The 20,070-nt window shown below is 34.8% G+C and overlaps 1 pseudogene; it reads left to right on the top strand.

The window, feature by feature from the left end:
• The first annotated feature begins 12,206 nt into the window (after positions 1 to 12,206).
• LOC140858021 (uncharacterized) lies at positions 12,207 to 14,510 on the top strand (annotated as a pseudogene).
• The last annotated feature ends 5,560 nt before the right edge of the window (positions 14,511 to 20,070 follow it).

Consider the following 20,070-nt stretch of genomic DNA (forward strand, 5'->3'; position numbering starts at 1 on the left):
TCGAAAACTCATCCATCATCAGATCCGACAGTCCACATTTGCTGTCGGTTTATAAGAAGAGGATTTGCATGATCCAATGGCCTAGAAGCAATCTATCAAGCGATCGGACGGCTGAGGACGTTTTCGACTTTGAATAGAAGATCTTTTGCACGATCCGATGGCCAGAACTTCATCAAAACCCAGATCGGATGGCTGACATTCAATCTGACTTTGATTTGGATTAAAACATTGATTTTTCGGACAGATCTGGATGGTTCAAGCCTGATCCGACGGTCAGAAATATTCCTAGGAGATTAAAAGATTTCTAAGGGTTTTAGGACTCCTTTTCCTACCAAAAAATTATAAAAAATTTATCTATAAATAGGAGATCCAGGAATAAGCTTAGAAAGCAGAAAAAATCAATAAAAAGTGAGCAAAAAATAGAGAATAAAATAAAATAGCTTTAGAAATCCAAAGAAAAGAAGGAAAAAAATCGATTCGCTCTACAGAGTACGACGGAAGGCGGAGAGGTCATCAACCATCTTCCTGACGAGGCTAGACTAATCAACTTCAGATCTTTGTTACAGTTTATTTTTATTTTATGTTATTATTATTTTTAAATTTTTTATACTTGAATTTCAATTTTAATTAATATAAAATTTATTTTCTTGCACTTTAAATTTCTGTCTTTTATTTTTCTCAAGTAGATGCTAGGATCTAATTAGTAGATCTTAGTATCAATTTATTTTATATATTTTAAATTTTTATTATTTATTTTTATTGTAAGTAGATGTTAGGATCTAGTTAGTAGATCTTAGTATCAATTTATTTTATGCACTTTAAATTCTTATTATTTATTTTTATTGCAAGTAGATGCTAGGATCTGAATAATAGATCTTAGTATCAGATTTATTTTTTATACTTTTAATTTTTATTTTCTGACTTAAATTACTTTTCTTCACAATTTTATTTTTTTTTTAAAAATCAAAGATTTCAAATCAAAATTCTATCTTCTCTGTGGATTTGATCCTACTCGCTACTTTCTACATGTTTTTAATTTTTATTGAAGTTAGAATTTGATTGATAATCATGGTGTCCTAACGACAGCATCTTGATCGTATCAATTTTTGGCACCGTTGTCGAGGAAGATAATAATTTTAATATTAGATTTTTTTAATTTTTTTATAAATTTAGCTTACTAACTTTTTTATTTTTTATCTTTATGCAAAAAAAATTAAAAATTCAAAAAAAAGAAGATAGAAAACTTCCAATTTTACTTGGTGAGATCAATCCTAACCCTAATCCTAACTATTTTTTTAGTATTAATTACTTTTTTTTTCAAATTAACCTAAAATTTATCCACATAAACTTAATAAAAATTACATGACAAGAGTAGAAACTTAATTGTTAGAAGCATTTATCATCTTAGAATTTTTTTTGATGATTGCTGAAGACAAGGTAAGCTTTTAAGTTTGATTAAATTTATGCATCTAATTTAGTTGCATAGAACTCTTTGTTTGAAATTGGTTGTGCATATTCATCTCAAATCAATTTAAAGGCAACACCTATAACAAGATAAGGTGGAGATTTCATCACCCTTTCTTAGCCCAAACATAACCAACCAGCATCTCGCATTAACCCAAACTTAACTAAAATCAAGTAGATGTTGACCCCTAGGTTGAGTTCAGTTTGAGCATGGTGGTGAAGTCAAGTGCAAAGTAAGTTCGGACTCACCTCTGAAATTGGTGTCTAAGGCTAGAGATTACAAAGGCTCTGTCTAAGTGGACTCGTAGTTATTTAATTAGTTCCGTTAGCTTGCCTGACCAATTCAATTGGTGTTTAAGGCAAGCAACGGGAGGACCCCCACGACCTCACCTCTTATCTGGCTAGTTGAAGAAAGTGAGAACAAAACTAATTTGTATCTAGACTAAGCCACTCTACATCGAACTGTTAGATCTAAGAAATCCGTAAGTGTCTAGGTTTAACTGTTTTCTAATTTGATTGCAATTAATACTTAACCACAACTAATTTTTCTCATCTTACGTCTTTAGGTCTAAGACTTTTCTTAAGGATCTCACCTTTAGAACTTTTCTCTTTCTTTCTTTTCTCTTCTTTTTCTCCTCCTTCTTAAAAAAAAAAATCTCAACAACACACATATTAGGGTTTGCACTAATACATGCACGATATCATTTTTTCTGACCTAGTTGAACCTAATCTTGAAATTGAACGACTGATCCATGTTAAACCTAAAAATCAAATGGCTAAAAATTTTGAGAACCACCTAGGCAGATGAAGGAATATTTTATTTCTTCCACCTATAACCCATCAATGTTTCCATCATTTTATTCAGATTCTAGTCCTAAGACCGATTTGAACCTATTAGCCCAAAAATTACATAAAGTCGATCTTTTTATAGAAAAATGCCTAGCCCTAGGTCTATAATCTTCTGTGCAATACATACCATCTCCCAATTATCAGGAGATTTGTTCTATCTGTGCTAGCCCAGCCCATCAGATGAGTGAATGTTCCACGACTGCACAGTTTTTACTTTTCATCTAAGAACAAGTTCAAGCTACTCAAGGTTACTCTAGTCCTATTAATGATTCATTCTTAAACACATATAACCAAGATTAGAGGAACCATCCTAATTTTTCTTGGAGACCCCAACAGACTCAGGCTAAGATCCAAATTTTTTCTATGTAGAACTTTCAGAATAGGCCCCAATACCAAAACTATGCCTATAATAGAGATCAGTCGAGTCAGTCTAGTCAGTCATCCTATTACAATCAGCCATTATACTCACCTTCTCAACAGATTAATCTAGCTGACGATCGATTCAACCAACTCCAACAAATGATTATGACCCAATAGCAATCCCTCGCTAGGCTAGAAGCACAAATAGGTCAATTAGCTGAGTTTTTTATGAGGAGAGAACTAGGTCAATTATCAAGCCAACAAATATTGAATTTTGAAAATGACCCACCCATCCACCAACCACCTGGACCTAGTCATCAATCCAATGTCCCACTTAAGAATCCTCAATTTGAAAATGACAAAGTAATCTCTAGGCTTAAAAGTGATAGGATTCTTAAGGACCCATACAAAGTCTAGGTGAGTGAGGCTAGTACTGATGCTAGTCAAAATGAGAATTTAGAAGAAAAGGTTAGTATTGAGACTAACCCAATAGAAGAACCTGAGTCCGAAATTGTTACTAATCTAAGTGATAAAGAGAAGAGAGCAGATGAGTTATTTGAGATATATAAACCAAGAATTTCATTTTCTTCAGTCCTAAAGGCCGGTTCTTCCACTTTAGAATTACCACCTCCTCCAAAACTGAAGTCATCTTTTATTACACCTGAGTACACATGTTTAAAATCAAGTGATACCCTTTCAGCACCTATTACTTCAAACTCAACTTCTAACCTAAAAACTCAATTCATGAGCATTTTAGAAGAATAAATAGGAGAAATTCTCAACAAACAAGGGTCTTTGAATGGGTTTATGAATTATGTTTTTAAAATTAAGAAGGAGGATGTAAAATACTTTCTGAAGATTGGCAGCAAAATACTGAAATTTATTATAAGCCATCTTCTTGAGATTGGCAATCCAAAATCATTAAAATTTATCAATCCAATATTTGATATAGGATAGGTGAGAGAATTAGCATGGTCTAGCTGAAAACGGTAAACTTAGCACTTCTTGGGAGGCAACTCAGTTTTTAATTTTGTACTTTTTGCTATCTTCTGTATTTTGTTTAGGTTAATCAAGTTTTGCTTAATATCTTTTGTAAGGATTTGAAGATAATCTTGGCTAAGTTAGGGGGAGAATCAATTTTGAAAAGATTTCTGGATCAGGTGACATCTCTCTTTTTCTTTCTCTTTGCATGCACCCTTCATTTTTCCTACTCCATTAAGGATAATGTCGATTAAGTTGGGGTAGGGATAATAAAAAATTTTAAATTTTTAAAATTTTCAAATAAGTTAGTATTTAGCATTTAAGCACCTGATTATACTTAAGAATCGAGTTAAACCAAGTATTTTAAAAAAAAATTGATGTATAGATAAGAGAGTTTGTGAGATATTGAGAGATCAAGTATTAAGAAAAACTCAATAAAGAGTTAAGTTTAGAACTTAAATAGTTTTCTTTGAGCATTTCTAAATTTTTCTACCAGCATCAAAGAAGAGTTAACTTTTTATGGGCTTGTGTAGGATAACTATATATTTCTTCATATATAAAAAAAAAAAAAAATTTAAGTACTTCATGCTGAGTAACCGGGTCTCTTTGCCTAAGCAAGCATTGAGTTTCACGTTAAAAGGTATGAAGGGCAAAGAAGCTTTGTTATAAAGCTAGTTTTAACTCGTAGCCTGTTAGATTCGAGCAAGTAGATCTGAGGGGTATCCTATATCTAGTGTCCTAAAGCCATCTGGTTTGGGAGTCATTGGCTGAAAACTTGCTACATGGGTCAAATAAAAAGCTTAAGGGGTTAAGACATTCAATAGTAATACAACGTTAAAAAAAAAGAAAAAAAAATTAATCAATAAATGAAGGATGGAAGTAACAATATACTTATCCATATGAAGGTTAATGATTTAGAGATAAAGGTAGGGATAATTTAAAAAAAATTAGTGTTCTTAGTTTAATTCTTATATTGACTAGTATTAATACCCCAATGACATACCTCATTCACACTCTACTGAATATCAATAGTCTTTTGAAAATTATTTGATAAAATTTAAAACTTTAAGTTAAATGATACTTAATTCTAAATTCTTTCTTTACTCGAGGATGAGCAAAGTTCAAGTTTGAGAGTGTGATAAATGATATATTTTTACATTTATTGAAGATATTTTTGATAATTTATGGTGCTAACATCTTTTTAAAAACCTAATTTCATGAATAAATTAAATTTTCTTACAAAAATAAATAATTTTAAAAAATATAAAATTAAAGAATATTTATAAAAAAATAGATGTTAATTTAATTGAGTAATTTAGCATCAAAATGATGAAAAATTTTTGAAAAATTTAATGCATATTTTTTTCTTATTTTTCAGATGAAAATCAGAACGAAAACAGAGCCAAAATATCCTAAAAAATAATTTTTATAGCCTTCGATGCACGATGGACTGGCCGGTCAGTCCACGAAATTAGGGCACGGTCCACAGGAAACTTCACACGATCTACAAGCGTGGCTCACAGCGAGAGAGGGGTTTTTGCACGATCTAACGATCGGAAACTCATCCATCATTAGATCCGACGGTCCACATTTGTTGTCGGTTTATAAGAAGAGGATTTGTGCGATCCGACAGCCCAGAAGTAATCTTTCAAGCGATCGGATGGCTGAGGATGTTTCTAACTTTGAATAGGAGATCTTTTGTGCGATCTGACGGCCAGAACTTCATCAGAATTCAGATCGGACGGCTGACATTCGATCCAACTTTGACTCAGATTAAAACATTGATTTTTTGGGCAGATCTGGATGGTTCAAGCCTGATCCGATGGTCAGAAATATTCCTAGGAGATTAAAATAATTTTTAAGAGTTTTAGGACTCCTTTTCCTATCAAAAAATTATGAAAAATTCATCTATAAATAGAGAGTTTGAGAATAAGCTTGGAGAGCAGAAAAAATCAGTAGAAAGTGAGAAAAAAATAGAGAAAAAAATAAAATAGCTTTAAAAATCCAAGAAAAAGAAAGAGAAAAGTCGGTTCACTCTACGGAGTATGACGGAAGGTAGAGATGTCATCAACCATCTTTTCGATGAGGCTGGACTGATCAACTTCAGATTCTTGTTATAGTTTATTTTTATTTTATTTTATTATTATTTTTAAATTTTTTATACTTAAATTTTAATTTTAATTAATACAAAATTTATTTTCTTGTACTTTAAATTTTTATCTTTTATTTTTCACAAGTAGATGCTAGGATCTAGTTAGTAGATCTTAGTACCAATTTATTTTATGCACTTTAAATTTTTGTTATTTATTTTTATTGCAAGTAGATGCTAGGATCTAGTTAGTAGATCTTAGTACCAATTTATTTTATGTACTTTAAATTTTTATTATTTATTTTTATTGCAAGTAGATGCTAGGATCTAAATAATAGATCTTAGTACCGGATTTATTTTTCACACTTTTAATTTTTATTTTCCGACTTAAATTGCTTTCTTCAAAATTTTATTTTTTTTTACAAAATCAAAGATTTCAAATCAAAATTCTGTCTTCTCTGTGGGTTCGATCTGACTCACTACTTTTTATATATTTTTAATTTTTATTGAAGTCGAAATTTGATTGATAATCAACGTGCATATAGGTCGTGCACCCGAATACTCTAAGGTGATTCAACTTCACCTTCTTTTTAGACCACTTCTTCTTAGGAATACCATGTTCTAGTCTGGTATGAGGCGATCGATTCATCAGGTAGCATGCTGCATCCATCGAATCCATCCAAAATGCCTTGAAAAGTTCTACCTGCAGCCTCATGCATCTCGCCTTCCCCAGGAGAGTCCTGTTCATCCTCTCAGCCACCCCATTCTACTGTGAAGTTTTTTTCACTGTGAAGTGCCTCTTAATGCCGCACTCCTCACAGAACTCCTAGAACTCCCTACTGGTGAACTCTCTACCATTATCTGATCTTAAGTACTTGACACTGCATCCTCGCTCCTTCTCCACCTCAGCCTTTCACATCTTGAACTTAGAGAAGATATTTGATTTTTTTCTCAAAAAATAAATCCAGACCTTTCTCGAGAAGTCATCAATTAGTATCAAAAAGTATCTGGCCCCATTTCTGACCAAAACAAAAAATGCTCCCCATACATCTGTATGCACAAGCTCCAATGGGGCAACACTTCTAGCTTTACTGATGGCAAATTAAACCCTTTTCTGCTTGCCCATCTGACATGGCTCACAGACCTCTGAAACTCCACCCTCTGTGTCTGGAATCAGTCCATGCCTACTTAGCTCCTGCATTCCTCGATCTCTTATGTGACCCAGGAGATAGTGCCACAATCGATGCAAGTCCTGTTGATCCTGTGCTGCAGTTGCTGTATCAGAATCCTCAGTCACAACAAAACCCTCCAACCTGTAAAGGTTATTCTCCAACCTTCTTTCCCTCATCACCACCATGGCCCCCTTGAAGATATTCAGCACACCACTCCTGGCATGACTGCTGAAACTGCATCCAATCCTCTCCAAATAATCAAGTGACACTAAATTTTTCTTCAACTCTGGAATGTGCTTCACAATAATCAGGATCTGCACAATTCCATCAAACATCCACACTTGAACGGTACCTATCCCAGTAATCCTGCACAAGTGATCATCTCCTAGTGTCACACTCTCCTCATCCATCTTGGTGTATGTGGCAAACTAAGACCTATTTGAGGTGTAATGATGTGAGCAGGCCGAGTCCAGTGTCCAAACCTTAGAACCACTCCTATGACCATCTGATACAATCAAGAGGTCATCTTTCACCTCATGATCAGCCACCATACTTAGTGAATTAAAAGTTGCAATAGCTGCTTTTTCTCCCTGTTTCTTCTTCCACTATGGATAGTCGATCCCTTTTGAAATGACCGAACTCCTGGCACTTGAAGCATTTTACTTCTTGCCATTTTGAAATTTTGATCATCCCCTAGACTTGCTTCTATGCCATCCTCTACCTGATCTCTCCCCTACAGCTAGGCCTTCTTGGGGAACACCTTCCTTGGTCAGCTTCTCCCTCAGCTCATTGGATCGAAGCACCGAGATGATTTCTTCATAGTACAAAGTCTCCTTCCCATAGAGCAATGTAGTCACCAAGGGATCATAGGACTGGGGCAAGGAATATAGAAACAGTAATAATCAGTCTTCCTTATCTAGCTTCATCCCAACATTCAGCAACTCATTTCTGATCCGATAGAATCTTTGAATATGTACCACTACATCCCCACCTTCCTGCATTCGAAGGCTGTAGAACTGCTTCTTCAGCATTAATTTATTGCACATATTTTTTTCAATATATAGGACGTGCAATTTCGATCAAAGTCCCTTTGGGGTTTTCTCCTCTAACACCAAATATAGGGCTGCATCAGCCGAGAAACCCCTAATAGCAGCACATGCCCTCTTTTCTAGAGACATCCATTGTCGGTCTAGCATTCCATTCGATCTTTCCTCCAATGCCCGATCTAGTTCATACTGAACCAAAAAATCTTTCACTCTCACCTTCCATATTGAGAAGCTCCCCTTCCCATCAAACTTTTTGAAATCCATCTTAATGCTGCTTCCCATGATTGGATCCACACCACAAACACAGCACAAACAAAGATGAATCAAGAAAGATACCTTGATAGAGGATCGCTGAAACCTTCAGCCTTCGAAGATCTTCTTTCTTCTGGCTTGATTCCTCCTTCACCACGAACCAGCAGCTCTGATGCCAATTGTTACAAAAAATTAAACCACTGTGGTATATTTGAGATTAATTAGAAATAAGGGAGAAGGAGATTAATGATGCCCTAGGGCATACAAGAGGAGAAAAGGAAGAGAAGAGAAACAAGAGACTGGGACAAAGAGCCAAAATTTTATTCACCGTATCTTCTTGACCTAATTTACATTGTATAAATACTATACAAAAGGATCAAGCCCAATGCTCAAGAAATCTTTCAAATGATTAATCCGATGCGATGCAATCTCTGAGTCCATATACATCCATGACTCACATGCACACATCCCATTGGACAAAATCCCAGCCTAATTACATGATTAGCCCCCTTTAGATTTATCAGATCAAGACCTAAAGTCCTTAGGATCAAACTTGATTCTAAATCAAAACAGAAATCCCATGCAGCTTCAGCCCGCGAACTGGGTTGGCTCAGCTGAAATTGAGTCGGCTCAATATACTACTTAGTCGACTCATTCCTAGACTTAGTCGACTAAGTCTGCTACTACCAACAAACTCCCGAAAATGCATCTTTCTGTCTATTCTCAGAGTTAGCCAATCCAGACCATGACTGAGTCGACCCACTTGAATTGAGTCGACCCACCTAGAAACTGGATCGACTAAGTATCGTGCCATGTCAAAACTCCTATACGCCATGCTTCTATCTGATAATTTTTTCAAACTTAGTCGATCTATCCTGAGATTGGGTCAACCCACCTTTAACTTAGTCGATCCAATCTGAGGATGAGTCGACTAAGCTTCTGCTACTGTCATCTCTCTGACTTTTTTTTTTGCTGGCCTTCTTATTTTTCTGAGGCTTTCACTACAAGAATTTGCTAGTTTAGAGACAGACAATTAGCAACGTCTAAGATTAGTTAGTATGCCGTCACTCATAGTGACGGAATCGTGACAACATAGTGATAAACTATAAAAGTTGTCACGGAAACACTCACAGGTGCATTAGTGACTAATTCGTGACGGATTCATAACGGTTATAAAATTTACAATAGCAATGGAATATGGATAAAAAAATATCCATCACTATAATTGGCCTGTAATTTTTACATATTTTTAGTAATGGTGTAGCGACAGAATAGCGACACTTTTCTGATAAAAAAGAGACAGAACAGCGACCACATAGTGATAACACTCAAACATTATCATTGTAGCAATCAGCAGATGATCTAGCGACAGATTTGGGACAGAATAATGACCGCTATGTGATTCATTATAATGATAGAATTATGACAGATATGCATCAGTCGCTAAAATTGGCATACAGTTATCATGTAATTTTAGTAACGGCGTAGCGACAACATAGCGACACCGTCATGATAAAGAAGAGATGGAACAGTGACAACATAGTGACAACAATCAAACGTTGTCACCATAGAACTTGTAGGTGATCTAACGATAGATTTGTGACGGAATAATGACCACTATATAGTAATGAAATTATGATGGATATGCATATGTTACTAAAATTGGTGCATAATTTTCACGTAATATTAGTAATGATGTAGCAACAGAATAGCGACAATGATATGAAAAAGAGAGATGGAATAGAGACTAAGTAGAGACGGATGTTGTTCTCCACATGATACCTTTTAGAGGTAGTATAAAGAATGATTATGGACAAATCCGTGATATATGTAGCGACGATATTATGATAGATTAGCGACATATTATATATTCTGAATAATTTTTCTTTAGAGACTAAATAGCGACCAATTATCAATGGATATTATTCTCAAATAAAATATTAGAGAGAGACTAGCGACAAATTAGCAACTGTATTTTGAGAACAATAGTTGTGTAGTGATAATCGAGCAATAACATAGATGAATCTTTATTTTTTATCTATAATAGAGGCGGAATAGAAATAGAATAGAGATGGAAGCTTAAATTTTGATAATTATTTGTTTAAATTAAACTATTCTTTATTACAGTTAATTTACTTATCTATTTTGTGATTTATGTATTAAAATTTTTAAGATAAATCAATTAATGTCATAAAATTTAATCCTAATCAATTAATCTCCAGTTTACGAGCCAACAACTTCTCTAAGTCCAACGATTGAAATCTGATGGCCCTCCTGGATCATTAATTTATTTGAAATATGCTTAATCTATTTTTATTGTATATTTAAATCCATTAAATCCAAATCGATTTAACATATTAAATCTATATATATATATATATATATATATATTAATTTGATCTATTTATTAAATAAATTACATGGATTAAATCAGATCACTATCTAATTAATGATCAAATTACATTCTAATTAAATTTTTTTTACTAATATAAATAGATTGAATTAGAATTGATAAATTTTTGATATAATTTATATTTAATTTAACTTGATCTTATTATCAATTCTACGTTAACAGTAATTTAAAATAAATTAAATATGAATTTCAAACTTAAAATTTTGCTTGGCGCCTGGCAACGTGCGCTAAAGCCCCCACTCGATTGAGATTGATCACCGAGGAAACACCAGCGCCATCTTCCCACCCCATTGAAATCGAGATTAAAACAAAACTAAGGGAATATAGCGCCATCCTCCCACCCGATTGAAACAGGAAAAAATAAAAAAAAAGAAATAGCCAACGTGATTCCACAGACCATCGTCCACCTCTCCGAGTCCGCCGCAAGCCTCCATCGTCCCACCCGATTGAAATCACGTCACCCTGTTCGTCTACCGCAAGCCTCCCACCCGGTTGGGACTCGTGAGGACGGAAAAAGGTAGAGGAAAACAGGGCCTCCACACCCTATTCGGCCTCCCACCCGATTGAAATCGGAAACAAAAAAAGAAAAAAGGGAAATACCTAACGCGAAACCCCATCGTCCACCCCTGTTCGGCCGCCGCAAGCCTTCCATCGTCCGCCCTGTTCGGCCGCCGCAAACCTCCCACCCGGTTGGGACTCTTGAGGATGGAAAAAGGAGATCAAAACCGGAGAAGCAGAGGAAAAATCCACGAAACAGAGGGAAGAGAAAAATTTCAGGTAAAACTTTTCCCTGATCATTGATTTCCACTTCTTGGAGGGGTTTCTCAGGTTCCATTGGGTTTTTTCTGAAATAATTCATTGTGGCGGTGTGAGTTGATTGTTGAGATGAAAAAAAAAAAAAAAAAAACGGGAAGATGAAGTTGGAACGGAGGACTTCATCGTGTCGGTTTCTCAGGTTCCTTTCATTTTTTTTTTAAAGACCTGTACATGGGGAAAGAGGACTTCATGTCAACCGGTTGAAACCTGATATTCATATATATATATATATATATATATATATATATATATATATATATATATATATATATATATATATATATATATATATATATGTTGGCTGTGTGAGTTGATTCTTGAGATGAAAAAAAAAAAAGAAAGAAAAGAAAAGATGAAGTTGGAACGGCGGGCTTTTCGTTTCATTTTTTTTTCTCTTGGTTATTTTTAAAATTTTTGAATACCTTTATAGAATATACAGAGATGATGAATCAAAGTTGGATGCACCGTAGGATTTATAAGGGAACGGTGACGGGTAAATTTAAAAATAGAGTTGCTAAGTTTATTGACATTACAATTTCTAATCCATCACACATGAAAAATGAAAAAAATCTTTGCCCTTGTCTTAAGTGTAAGAATAGAAAATTCTTGATACCTGATGAAGTGACGGTTCATCTCTATAAGAAAGACTTTGTTGATGGCTATCGATCTGGACGCTGCATGGAGAATCTTATTCTAGATCTGAGGAGTCTGATCCTAATGCTATTGATAGAGGAGTGGCAGATGGTATGAACTCTTATATGAATATGGTTATAGATGCCATAAGGATGCCTAAATTGAATAATGATGCTAGGGAGGATTTTGATGAAGTTCCAAATCCAATAGCTGCTAAGTTCTATGAATTACTTAAAGATACCGACGAGTCACTATGGGAGGGGTGCAGTAAGCATACTAGGTTATCAGCAGTCACTCAGTTGTTGAATTTAAAATCAGAGTTTAGTATGAACGAGGCATGTTACAATCGAATGCTTTTAATAATTAAAAGCATGTTGCCTGAGGATGAGAAATTGCCTGAAGATTTCTCTCTATCAAAAAAAATTATGAAGGAATTGGGACTGAGCTATCAGAAGATAGATATTTGCCCAAATTTTTGTATGTTGTACTAAATGAATGATAGTCAGAAAATAGACTGTTCTATATGTGGTCATTCTCAATTCAAGTCCAATGAGGAGGTGGGCAAAAAAAAATGCAATATACCACATATGGTATTGCGATATTTTCCTCTTGCTCCTAGACTCCAACGATTGTATATGTCAAGCAAGACTGCAATGCATATGAGATGGCATAAGGAAGGGGTTCGACGTGATTCTGCTGTAATTGCGCATCCGACAAATGGGGAAGCATGGAAGTAATTTGATTTGATGCATCCAGAGTTTTCAAGTGATTGTCGGAATCTTAGATTAGGTCTTTGTACTGATGGGTTCAACCCATTCACATCAAGCTCAACACCTTATTCATGCTGGCCTATTTTTTTGACTTCGTATAATCTACCTCCTAGAATGTGCATGGATAGACGTAATTTATTCTTAATATTGGTCATTCCTGGTCCAAAGTCACCTGGTAAAAGTATAAATGTTTGCTTAAGGCCATTAATCGATGAACTATAGATGTTGTGGAATTAGGGCATTTGCACTTTTGATGCACATTGAAAACAAAATTTTAACATGAAGGGTGCACTAATGTAGACAATTAGTGATTTTCCTGCTTATGTAATGTTGTCAGGATGGAGCATACATGGTAGACTTGTATGTCCTTACTGTATGGGAGATACCAAGACTTTTACACTAAAGGGTGGCAGTAAGAAGTCATATTGGTTTGACTATCATCGACGATTTCTTCCCTCGAATCATACATTTCGAAAATAAAAAGATGCATTTATTAAATCCACTGTAGAGAAAAAAGGTCCTATACTTCGATTGACTGGAAGGGAAGTGAAAGCTAGGGTAGAACAGTTTGACCAAATCACTTCTGGTACTAAGAGTGGTCCACAAAAACTCAATGGGTTTGGGATAGAGCATAATTGGCTTAAAATAAGTATATTTTGAGAGTTGTCCTACTAATCCACGAATCTCATTCGTCATAACTTGGATGTTATGCATGTTGAGAAGAATGTGTTTGATAATATCTTTAACACTGTCATGGATATTAAAGGCAAGACAAAAGATACTTTGCAAGCTCGTTGTGATTTAAAACAGTTTTGCAAATGACCAGAGCTTGAGTTAAAAGAAGTTGGAGGCAAATTGGTTAAACCCAAGGCATCCTTTATCTTAGCACAAAACCAAATTAAGGATGTGTGCGAGTGGGTTAAACAATTGAGGTTTCCAGATGAATATGTTTCTAATATAGCTCGAGGTGTAAATGTGGATGAGGGTAAAATATATGGTATGAAAAGTCATGATTGTCATGTATTCATGCAGAGATCGATACCTTTGGCATTTCGTGATCTACTACCTAAGCCAATATGGGGGGCATTGACTGAGCTCAGTCAATTCTTCAGATATTTATATATTCTTGAATTTCAAGTAAGTCAGATGGAATTGCTTGAGAAAAATATAGTGGAGATAATTTGTAAGTTAGAGAAAATATTTGCTCCCGCATTTTTCAATTCAATGGAGCACCTGACCATACATTTGCCATATGAGGCAAAGATAGGAGGGCCTGTGCAATATAGATGGGTGTACCCTTTTGAGAGGTAAATCTCTCCATCATTAGTTCTTTATGCTTATTGTTTTAGGTGCATGCATGAATTAAAGAAAAAAGTTCGCAACAAAGCTAAGGTCGAAGGTTCTATTAGCGAAGCTTATATAGTTGAAGAAATTTCTAATTTTTGCTCTCTTTATTTTGAACCTCATATTCAAACCCAATGAACTAAAGTCCCTCGAAATGATGATGGTGGATATGTTGATATTCAAGATCGCCTATCTATATTCACATATTCGGGTCGTCCATTAAGGAGAAGTTGGAAACGGTATTTGTCGGATGAAGAGATACGAGCTGCTGAGTTATACGTTCTCCTAAATTGCATGGAGGTTGAAACTTATATTGAGTAAGTTTTCAGTCCATCTTATATTTACTCATTCCAATCATATACTATTTATTTGTACTAGTTTATGAATGCTAATTAGGTTGTCCTCGCATAAATTGCTAGAGAATTTGACAATGAATTACGATAAAATAATCTTTCTATTACTGATGCTGAGGTTGAGAAAGTGCGTGAACTACATTTCTCTCAGTGGATAAAAGAGCTTGTAAGTTTTAGTTACATAATTTAATTTATTCAAATGAAATATGGCATTTCGTGATCCTGAAGCTTTTTATACTGCTGTTTCTATTTTAGGCTAATAGAAATGAAATTCAAGACCCAAAAGTTCGAAAGTTGATCTATGGTCCTTCTAAAGAAGTGCGATGTTACAATGGTTATATACTGAATGGTTATCGATTTCACACTAGTGCTTATGGGCAGAATAAGAGGACAAATAATAGTGCTGTTTGTGTTCGGGGGAACAGTTATAATGAAAATGAATTAGATTACTATGGCATTGTGGAAGAGGTGTTGGAATTGGATTACATTGGACATGGTAATCATGTAGTTGTTTTCAAATGTCATCGGTTTGACCCTTCACAAGGAGTTAGGATTGACAAAAAGTACAACATTATTAATGTTAATCACTAGTCAAAATTGAGTACATATGAGCCATTTATATTAGCAAGCCAATCGCAACAAGTGTACTATACCAAGTATCTGAATTCAAAGAATAAAGAAAGAAATGATTGGTGGGCTGTTTGTAAAGTAAAAGCCAAATTGTTTCCCAATGAGATATATGAAAATGAGTCAATAGAAGAGAGATCAAAGGATGATGATTATTACCAAGATGATGAAATAAGACCACCTCACATTGATTCTGCTATGGATGATAATCGTAATGAAACCATGATACTTAATCAAGCAAAAGAAGTTGATCCAAGAGAGGTGTTAAGATATGTTGATGATATTGACGATGGAGACAAAAGTTGAGGATATAGAAGAAGAGGAAGAAGAGCTCCAACATGATCGTGATGATGGTGAGACGAGAGACAATGTCGAGTTGGAACCAGATGCACCTAGTGACGATGTTACTAATTTTGTTTAATATTGTAGTAAGTATAATGTTGTATTTTTTTTTTGTAAAAAAATTATGCTCTTTAGTTTTTATGTATTTATATGAGTTTTCATGATGTTTTTTACTATGTGATATTTGTTTCAAAAAATAATATGAGGCGTTTGAAGAGTTTGAAGAATTCTAAAGTAGGAAAATTGGCTCCAAAAAGGGGGATCACAAAATATTGTGCACAAATGTTGAAAGGGGGTGATCAACATCAATCTGAAGATGGATCTCTGCAACAATCTCCATCTAACCACACAACTTGTGAGTTGCATTTGGCATGCATGTTATTTTTTATATTCTGCTGATGATAAATGCAGTATGGTATTTATTGAATTAAAAACTACTTTTGGAAATAATTGAAGCATGTAATCAAGATATTTAATGTGATTAATGGTTCTTTTCTTATAAAAGAAGATTAAATAGCAGCATATTTAATTACTGACAATAGCAGCATATCTAATAAATGATCTTTACATTGTCATGACATGAATGCATAATGACATTAATACCTGTATTTTGGATAAAAATGCAGCTCAAGAGACTACACCTCCAGACTTAACGGCATCTCCAACTATAGTCAATGCACCTCAAGATACCACACCATCGGGGATAGTCCAAGACAACACACCTCCAGACACAGAATATTTAGAGACAACCCAAGACAATGCTACTCGAGACAGCACCACTACCAGAGGTAACCCGAGATACAGTACCACCTACAGCAGCTGCAAATATAGCATCAGGAGAACCAGAATCGATCTTCGAAGATGATGAAGAGCCTGTCTTAGTTGGGATTGAGTTGATTGTTGTTCCTACACATGCACCATGAGTAAAAATAAAAGTAGGCTTTGTGGTTGTTCTATATTTTATAAATGTACATGTTGGCACTTAACTATGATTTTTTTGTACTATTTTTGTTTTAGAGAGAAATTCTATCTCGGTGATGTCGCGCGATACATCTCAAGGAAGGTTTTGGATAACCTTCCAAATGGTTGTATCAGATGGTCCATGTATCCCATGGAGTTGAAGAACTTCTTGTTTCATGAGTTTCTTGTATATATGAAACAAACTTGTTTAGTAATTACATACTTGATTCTTATTTTTATTGATTTTAGGTTAATACTTTTTACTGATTGATGTGCTTGTATTACATTTATAGGATAGTTATAAATTTGCTCCTGGCCTTACTAAAGATATATTGAAAAAGATTTTCATGAAGGTTGCAGGAAGATGACTTAGTCAAAGACTAAACTATTTAAGAAAATGGGTAATGCAAAATAATAATACAGAAGATTTGAGTGAAACAATTGGTAAAGGGTCCTCTTTTATGACTGCTGAGAAATGGACTAGTTTGATGGTAGAGTGGACAAAGGAAGAATGGCAGAAGAAGTCGAAGACTACATCAAAGAACCGTCAACAGTCTGATATGAGCATCTACACAGGCGGGTTTGCTACCATATATGCTCATGGTAGGTGTATGGTATGTACTTTTAGGATTCTCTTTGGTACTAATCTTATCCTGCAAGTACCTTGATTTTTTAATTTGATTTTTGATTTTTTCAATATTTGGAGATGTGTTTAATTACACCGTCAATATTCCAACCTTCCACATCTTTTTCAGATTAATATTTTTTTTGGTAGAAGATAGAATATTTATTTAAGCTGTAACAAAAGATATATTGTAGCGACAAACTAAAATAGAAGACTTGAGAAGATAGGAATCAACGGCATTAGTGTTTTTCCATTTCTTTTTTTACCATAGTTGTTGACATTTGAGTTCAGATCAATGTTTGGAGACATATTTGAAGTAATTGTTGTTTCCTTTATGGTACTTTTTCATAAGCATTGAGCATTAATTTACAGTCTTTAAATTATTACAGAAAATGATGCTCAGTAGACCGATATGTCACAAAGAGTTATTTGAATACACTTATAAGAGAAAAGATGGTACATTTACATCTGAGAAAGCAAAGATAGTGAGTGTAAGTATTTTTCTTCTTTTGTTCTTTTCTATTTTGCATATATTTACTGTCGTAAGGCATGTTGTCATATTAATTATTTATATATTGATTTTTTTTTTGATTTTACATTGTAGGAGAAATATGATACTATCATACGACAGAAGTATGGTAAGGACTTATCTTCCCATCCTTCTTTAGATGAGGAGGCTTGGCTGGCTGCTACGGGATCTTCTAAAAAGAGCAGAGTGTTTGGATTAGGTTATACCTTAGTTCCTCCATCTAAATCCAACTATCCATCATCTTAAAATAGCACCATTGGATGTGGTGCACAGCCACGTTCGAACAATCAGGTGACAAGGGAGATGCATCTTATGTGGAAGAATATGGATAAGTTAAATCAGAATATTCAAATGCAACAAAATTCAATAGGTCAGGTTCTTCTTGCACAACAACAATCGATAGACTGGATTCTTCATGGCTTGTCTCAATTGATACATCCACAACCACCACTGACATCATCTGAATCGACAACTGAGAATTCTCCTAGATCTTCAGACATGACTCCGACTATAGCTCCATGGCGTTGGTCATCTGCTTGGTGGGCTACTCCTTTTGGATGGATGCCATCACACCCATACACTCCATCGATATTTCCTTCGGTGGCTCAAACTCCAACTTGACCTCAGGTAGTTGAAAAAATACAACTTTTATATCTTTCTTCATTTTTTGTGCTGTATCATACTTATACATGGATATATGATGTTTAGGGCTCTACTTTGAAGCAACATGCATCAGAGGAAGATAGAAGTGGACATAGCTGTGGTGGAGGGGATACAAATCTAAGCACTTCATAGTTTATTTTGTGCCACTTGTTATGTTTTGGATACTTTATTGTTTGGGTATTTCATGTGTTTTAGACATATATAATTGACATTATATGTATTCTATGTGCATTTGCACATACTTATGGTATTGTGAATATAATAATTTACTGATTTTGGATAAAATATTATAGATTTCATGATTGAGTGTATCTTGTGAAAATGGAGGAATTGATATAGCCTGACGTAGGGAATAGGAGATTGGATATTGCTGAATGTTATTAGTTATATAGGTATTAATTTTTGGTATTGAAAAAAATAGAAAGAAAAATTAAAAATTTTAGTGACAAAATAGAGACGGACTGTTGACGGAATCTAATCTTAAAAATAAAATTAACAATAGAATAACGACAGATTAAAGACTATCAAAGATGTTAGATAAATAGTATAGTAACAGAATAGTAACAAAATATATTTATATTTAACGACACACTAGCAACAAACTAGCGACTAATGAAATACTATATTAACGACCACATATTGACAACATAGCGATGGAAAATATTTAGTTTTAATGACAAACTAGTGACAAAATAACGATGAATCATATATTATATTATCAACTGAATACTATCAGAATAGCAATAGATGATAATTTTTTGTAATTATATTAAAGACCGCATAATGACAGATTACCGATATTTTGATTTTTTTATTTTTTTTTAGCGACGGAATTGTGATACATTAGAGACAAATCATTGCATCTTATTAGGATTGTGCCATGATTTTAGCAACGACCGAAATGGCATCATTAATCTATCACTAAATAAATTTAGCGATAAATTATGGACAACAAAAACATCCATCACTAGTTTAGCGACGAAGCATTTTGCTACAGTCTTAGTTTCATCGCTAATCAATCACTAGGCGGTTTCTATCAAATTTAGCGATGGAAAAGAGACCGAGTAAAAATGGATTTTATCCATCAGTAATTAACAATTTTTTGGTAGTGTTTAGAAAGCCACACCAGATTCTACACCTATCACCATCGATCATACTCCCACGGACGATGTCGCGGTCTACCTACACGCACAGGCCTAATCAAAATAGGCCCAACCAAAGCAAGCCCCCCGCTCCTCCTATGTGCCCGACCGAAGTGAGCCACCGTGCTTTTCCTTCACATCCGACCAAAGAAGGTCCAAACAAAGTAGGTTCAACTTCCATCGGCCTCGAAGTTCTCCCATGGAAGTGCAATCTTCACCTCCAAAGCCACTAAAAGGGCTGTCGATGGTGTCGATTTCGCTCAAGTACGGGCCTCTGAAGCCATCATGCCCACCAACGCTCCCACCATCGCATCGAGAACCACTTCTACTAGCGCAACCACTCCAATGACAACTATGCTAATCATGGTGAAGGAGTCAGAGAAGATGCCCAAGCTTGAAAAGCTGCTTGGTGACCTCGGTGATAAGACGGCCATTGTGTTTTGCAACATGAAGAAGACTGTGGATGTAAAGGCCAAGGACTTGGATAGATTGGGCCATAGGGTGACGACAGTTCATGGAGGGAAGTCATAGGAGCAATGAGAGATCAGCCTTGAGGGATTCAAGAGAAGGCAGTTCAATGTTCTTGTAGCAACAGATGTGCTAGGTCATGGGATTGATATCCCAGATGTTGCTCATGTTA

Source organism: Elaeis guineensis, chromosome 5 (assembly GCF_000442705.2).
Source record: "Elaeis guineensis isolate ETL-2024a chromosome 5, EG11, whole genome shotgun sequence".
Taxonomy (NCBI): Eukaryota; Viridiplantae; Streptophyta; class Magnoliopsida; order Arecales; family Arecaceae; genus Elaeis; species Elaeis guineensis.